The sequence below is a fragment of the Echinops telfairi genome, unplaced genomic scaffold (genome assembly GCF_000313985.2).
Source record: "Echinops telfairi isolate 266 unplaced genomic scaffold, ASM31398v2 ScPeMD7_7475;HRSCAF=8513, whole genome shotgun sequence".
Lineage (NCBI taxonomy): Eukaryota > Metazoa > Chordata > Mammalia > Afrosoricida > Tenrecidae > Echinops > Echinops telfairi.
The window spans coordinates 26,235,443-26,242,018 of record NW_022111379.1 but is presented as its reverse complement, the minus strand read 5'-3'; the positions used below and the strand labels follow the sequence as shown (position 1 = coordinate 26,242,018).

Genomic DNA, 6,576 nt, shown 5'->3' with positions numbered 1-6,576 from the left:
TGTTAATTATTTTTTAAGCCCATTCTTCAACAGTGTCATGATATAAGTACATAGCTACTATTTTTAAAAAATCAATTCACTTTGGAAAATATCAAGCATATGGATTATACTGTGATAAACTTTCATATTTTCCTCACCTAGCTGTATTGTCAACTCAGTCAATTGTGTTTCCCCAGCTCCACCAACTCCTTTCTTCCTGTAGAATTTTGAAACAAATCCCAAACCTAGCGTATCATCTCTAGATATTTTAGAAGGAAGCTCTAAACGTTAAGAATGCCTCTTTTAAAAACTAAAATCTAAATTTAAAAGCTAAAATCTAAAAAACCAACACAGCAATAGTTTTTCTTGGGTTTTTAATTTTATTTTATGGCTCTGAAAAGAGCCGTTGGTTTGGGTAGGAAGTCTCATTTGCTGCAGAGCAATTTTATCCTTTGCTTGCCCTTGGACTTGTGGTGGCTCTCGGTCTTCTTGGGCAGCAGGACAGCCTGGATGTTGGGCAGGACTCCACCCTGCATGACGGTGACTGCTCAGCTGCTTGTTGAGCTCCTTGTTGCTGTGGAAGACCAGCTGCAGGTGGAGCTCCTTGTTGTTGCGGAAGACCAGCAGCAGATGGCGGGTGAGGATACCTGCCTACGTGTCACAGGCTTCGTTGCCCACCAGCTCTCGGTTTTGGCCACAGGTACTCCAGCACCGACCGGCTCAGCAGGGCTGCCTTTGTGGAGCAGACTATGCACAGGGTGCCCTGGAAACAAGACCGGCGCGAGAACACCGGGGATTGGCCTTGGCAGGAGCCTTCCCTCCCAGCTTTTCACGTTCAGACGTGATTACCACTGATATGTTGTCGGTGGTGACTCTTCTTAGCTTTTATTTAATACATAACTAAAACTTGCAAATGAAGTGCTCGATGTCTTTACTGTGCGGCCTGGCATTGGGACTGATGACTGATGGCCACTGGGCAACTCTTTCCAATGATGGCCTTCCTGTTCTTGGAGGCAAGGCTGTAAGGGATCTCAGCACGGTAGGGCTTGTTGCGTATCAGGCAGCACTTCCAACTCCTTGGCTTGTGGACCAAGAACTTTTTTGAAGCCACTGGGATTGAACCTTCACTTTCTTGTTGCTCCCGTAACTCATGTTGGCCTTCAAGATCTGGTCTTTGAATCTTCCTTGTACCCTGTTGACGACCTTGAGCTTCATCGGGCTCTGAGGGCAGCCATGGTGCCAGGTAGACAGCACCAAGGGAGAGAGAAGGAGAGCAATAATCATTTCATATCATAAAATATCCAGACAGTGTTTACACGGTCTTAACTTATCCATAACTTTTAAAATAGTTCATTTGTAGCCAACTCCAAAAGATCTGTATTATTTTTCTTTAAACTATTTTAGTTGAGAATATTGGAACTTTTTCCTGAAGAGTCTACTTACAGTCTTGATTTGACTGATTCCCACCCTACCTCCCTGTCCCATACTCTCATTTAATATGGAGGGGTCAAGGGTTTGAATCCAGCTGTCAGCTTCCTTAAATAATTACAATCTCAGAAACCCTATGGAGCAGTTCTAGTCTGTCCTATAGGGTTCTTATGAGTTGGAATTGAGTCAACAGTGGTGGGTTTGGCTGCCTCTTGAATTAGTATATATTGCTATATAATGAACTTCTTGAAGAATATCCCATCTTTAACTAGAATTTAAGTTGTCTTTGAAAGATTCTTTCTGTTTTGGAAACAAGATTTCCAGATTTATCTTAAAAAGTTCCCCAGACCTAGTAAATGAAAGATCTTTTGTTTACTTTTTAAAGAAATGGTATTTATAGACTATAATATGTATAAAATTTGTATCACACATACAGAAACACCATGATATGATCTGTGTATTTAAAAACAAACACTCAGCTGCCACTAAATCAATTCCAATTCATAGACACCCCATTTGTGTATGAGCACTGTGCTTCATAATGCTTTTAAGGGATAGTTTTTATTTTCATATATAGATTATCAGACTTTCTTCTGAGGCACTTCTGGTGGGCTTGAATCTCTAATATTTTAGTTAATGGTTGAGTGTGTTAATTATTTGCACTATTCAGGAACTCTAGTCTAAGCAGTAGGGGTGCCCATTTCTGCTGCTTTAATCATAGTTTCATTGTTTAATAAGCAGAGCTAAGAAATATGTATATATTCACTCAGTTTATACCTTTTATATCTTTTATATGAATATTGTCAAGAGTATACATACATACATATATGTATATATATATGAAATTCAACTTCAATGATCTGATATCTGTGTATTTCCTTAATTCTCCCTCTCAATGATATTAACCGTTATTCATTTGTTTTATAAAAAGTCACACAAAATCGAGTAAAAATATACACACTATAAGCAACAATATGTTTAGTGAAAATAGTTTACATTTTTTCTTCATTTTTCTCTCAATTATTTTTGTCACTTAGGTATACTTCATTTAGGGGCTTAGGTCCACAAGATCATGTGTTTTATTTTACTTCTATTTATTTAGGAAGTTTTAAACTTTAATCTCAGATGGAATGCAAAAGTTGGAACAAAGAGGAAAGAACAGTAGTTGGAAACTATGGCCTTTGGAGCTAGAAATCAAACAGGAGATTATTTGACAGATTTTGGAAGACCCACAATTTCTTTCTTGCAAATACCTTTTTCAACCACCAAAACAGCAATTGTGGACTTCTCCTGAGGGAATGCTTGGAAATCAAATTGACTACCTCTGTGGGAAGAGACAATGGAGAAGCTCAATATCATCAGCTAAAACAAAGTCAGGTGTTGACTGCACTGATCACCAATTGCTCTGATGTAAAGTCAAGCTGAAGATGCAGAAAATTAAAGCAAGTCCATAGAGTCGAAATAATGGTTTTGAATTTTGAGAACATCTCAAAAATAGATTTGACTCATTGAACACGCATGCCTTGTGTTGTGATGAGCTGTGGGAAGACATCAAGACTATTATTCATGAAGAAATCTAAAGGTCACAAAAGAGAAAGAAGGAAAGAAAAGATCAAAGTGGATGCCAGAAGAGACTCCAGCTTGCTCTTAATCGTAAGTAGCTAAGGCAAATGGAAGAAATGATGAATTCCAAAAACTGAACAAAAAATTTCAAAAGGCAGCTGGAGAGGACCAAGTAAATTATTATCATAAAATGTGAAAATAGCTGGTTTCAGAAAACCAAAAATGAAAACACATTCAGCTTATATAAAACTGAAAGACCTCAAAAAAAATCAAGCCTCTAGTTGTAATATTGAAAGATTCTATGGGTAAAACATTGAACAATGCAGGAAGCATCAAAGAAAGTGGAAGGAAAACACAGTCACTATATCAAAAAGAACCACTGCACATTCAACCATTTCAAGAGGTAGCATATGATGAAGAATTTATGACATTGAAGGAAGAAATCCAAGCTTCACTGAAGGGAGTAGGTCTGCTTCGCAAGACCTATGGAAGAGCAAAGATGTTAATTTGAGAACTAAGCTGCTCCTGACCCAAGCCATGTTATTCTCTATCGCATCATCTGCATGCAAAAGTTGGACATTGAAGACTGAAGAAAAGCCAATGCATATGAATTATGGTGCTTGTGAAAAATATTGAAAGTGCACAGACTGCTGAAAAACAAAACAAACACATCTGTCTTGAGAGAATTACAGTTAGAATACTCCTTAGATTTGAGAAAGAAGAGACTTCACTTTGGACATGGTATCCGGAGAGACCAGTCGTTGGACATCATGTTTGGTAAAGTGGAAGAACCTTGAAAAAGAGGCAGGCCCTTGATAAGATGAAATGAAATGGTGGCTGCAAGTATTTTTCACATTTTGTCATTTATAGTTTTACATGCTTTTTGCTCATTTATTCCCATGGTTTTTTCAAGCAGTTTTAATTTGAATGTAATAGAATGAATGTATTGATCTTCTTCTTTCACTGCTCCTAGGCTTGCAGTCTTAAGAAAAATTCCTTTCTAAAAAATAGAGGAATTCTTTCACCCATAATTTCCTCTAATACTTATGTAGTTTCACTTTTTACATTTGAAATTTATTTTGGATTTTGATGGAAGGAATAGATACCATTCTAATTATTTCATTGTAGTTATCCATGCATTCCAACAATTTATCCAGTTTTAGAAAATTGCTCTTTTCTTTACTGACTGAGGTACTGTTATTGAGAGACCGTAGATTCCTATATGTTATTAGATCTGATTTTTCTGTTCTATTGCTCTATCTGTATCAAAATGTTTAAATTATGAGGATCTATAATATGATTTAAAACCTAGCAAGACTAGTTGCTCCTCATTGTTCTTATCTCTTACAGTTTCCTTAGATATTTTCTTTTTTTTATTCTTCTAAATTATTTTAAAATAATTCTTCTGGCCCCATTAAAATACCTTTCGACATTTTTATTGGGATAGTGTTAAATTAATTAAATACTTTGGAGAGAACTACATGTTCATGAGGTATCTTTCTATGTAAGAATATGGTATATCTTTTCAGTGTTCAAATTTACTTTTAGTCTTTCAAGAATGTTCTATAAATTTCATTTAGGTTTACTATATCTTCTAATTTGTTTTGGTATGTAAATATGAAAGCTGTTAAATTTTGCATTGAATTTATAATCTACCACTTTACTAATGACTCTAATTTTAGTAATTCTTTCCATTGAATCTCATTGGCTCCCCATTGTTTCCCTAATATTTAATAATCTGCAGAATAGATTTTATAATAGTTAGGCTTTGTGTCAAATTTTACTGGGTTAGGATTCTCAGTGGTTTGGGAGTTATAACCTAATAATCCCTCATAACATGAGCTAACATGATGTAATTAATCCCATGATAGGATCTATTATGAGCCACAAACGCTTATACAAAGAGGAGAGTAGAGGGCCACTTTCTTACTCAGGCCACAGCCCTGATGCAATTGAATGGAGGTGCCCTTTGAGTTGTGGTCTACTTCTCTCTAAGAAGACACTGTAGAAATGTTGCCTGCGAAAACAGTGGATGTTCTTGGGTTGTTCCTGACTTGAGAGCACCTCTAACATGTTTTCCTATTCTTCAAGTTAAGGAAGAATCCATTAAGCCCCACTCTATTCAATGTTTATCACATGAATGACTAAAAATTTATTAAAAGGTGTTTCTGAATACATGGAGAAAAACAATATAATGAATTAGATTCATGAGTTCCCTAATGCTGAAGCACCCTGAATCTAGACTAAACCTCAGTAACCATGATGTAGTATTGTTATTTATTGTGCTTTGGGGTTCTTGTTTCTAAGATCTTTTTACCATGTTTAATATTTATAAGTGGAATAGGTCAATGGTTTCTGTGTCTGTGTGCAGTATTTTTGTGTTATTTTTCAGATCAATATTTTAAATAACTTGTAAACTAATTTGTAATTTTTGATTAATTTTTTGTATCTTGAAATTGTTTACATAGCATTGGGATTATCCAGTCTTATAATGCCTGATCAAATTTCTCTGTGAAGCCATTGTATAATAGTTATTTTTGTTTTTTCCCCTTTCTTGATTAGGCTAGCTCATGATTTGTCTTAATTTCTTCATTTTTTTAAACTAGCATTTGCATTCATTTATCAGTTCTACTGATTTGTTTTCTAGCTTCTTAATTTCTGCTTTCATCTTTACATTCCCTTCTTTGTACTTTCTTAATTATATTTTGTGGTTTTTACATAGCTTCTAGTGATAGATATTTAGTTAACCTTTTAATTTAAACATTTTATTGACATATATGTTTGATGCTATACTTTTCCCCCCTGATATTTTGGATTTTCTTTTCTAAGTTCTTTCATGCTACTTAAAAATATTACAAATCAAATTTGTAATTCTTCATATATATTTATATTCTGTTTTAAATTTCTAAATGTATTAAATGAAGTATTGTTTGCATTATTTTTATTCCTTATATGTTTTCTTTGTGAAATATGAAGAATGTCTGTGAATGTCTGATGTATCCTTGAAAAATTTATTTTTTATATCTTTAATAATCAGTTTGATATTTACCTTTAAGATCTATCTGATCTGTCCAGTTGATCATAGCCCCTGCTTTCCTTTTATTTGATGTTCCCTGATGTAATTTTTCCATGATTAAAGATTGTTATAAGGAATTTAGCACACTACATAAAAGCACCATATGTTCGCAATGTAAATACAGAAAAAAAATAGAGAGAGGTGAAAGGAGTGAATGTAAGAAATATTTTTAAAATAGGAAAACAAATCACTTCAAATCAGATCTTTGAAAAAGAGGAGCAAGGAGAAATTGCTAGGTAATTTCAATATCATTCAAGGTAGGAAATCAAAAGAAAATAGATCGAAAGTACCAGAGTGAAAGATTTTATGTACATATCAATATGAACAACATATGTGCATATATTTTTAGCAATACCAAAGAACTGAAGTCAAACATAAAGAACAAGAAATGTAAATTAGCTTAACCCACCAGTGAGCTTAACTCACCTATAAAGTGAAAATATTTTCAAAGTGCTAACAAAGAAAAACCCTACCTTATGCTATTTAAAAGAGGCAAATCTGCAAAATTTAGAAAAACATTAAACTGAAAG

At 34.4% G+C, this 6,576-nt stretch overlaps 1 pseudogene; it reads right to left on the bottom strand.

Moving 5' to 3' along the window:
- Positions 1–404: 404 nt before the first annotated feature.
- LOC115874040 lies at positions 405–1,194 on the bottom strand (annotated as a pseudogene).
- Positions 1,195–6,576: the final 5,382 nt, after the last annotated feature.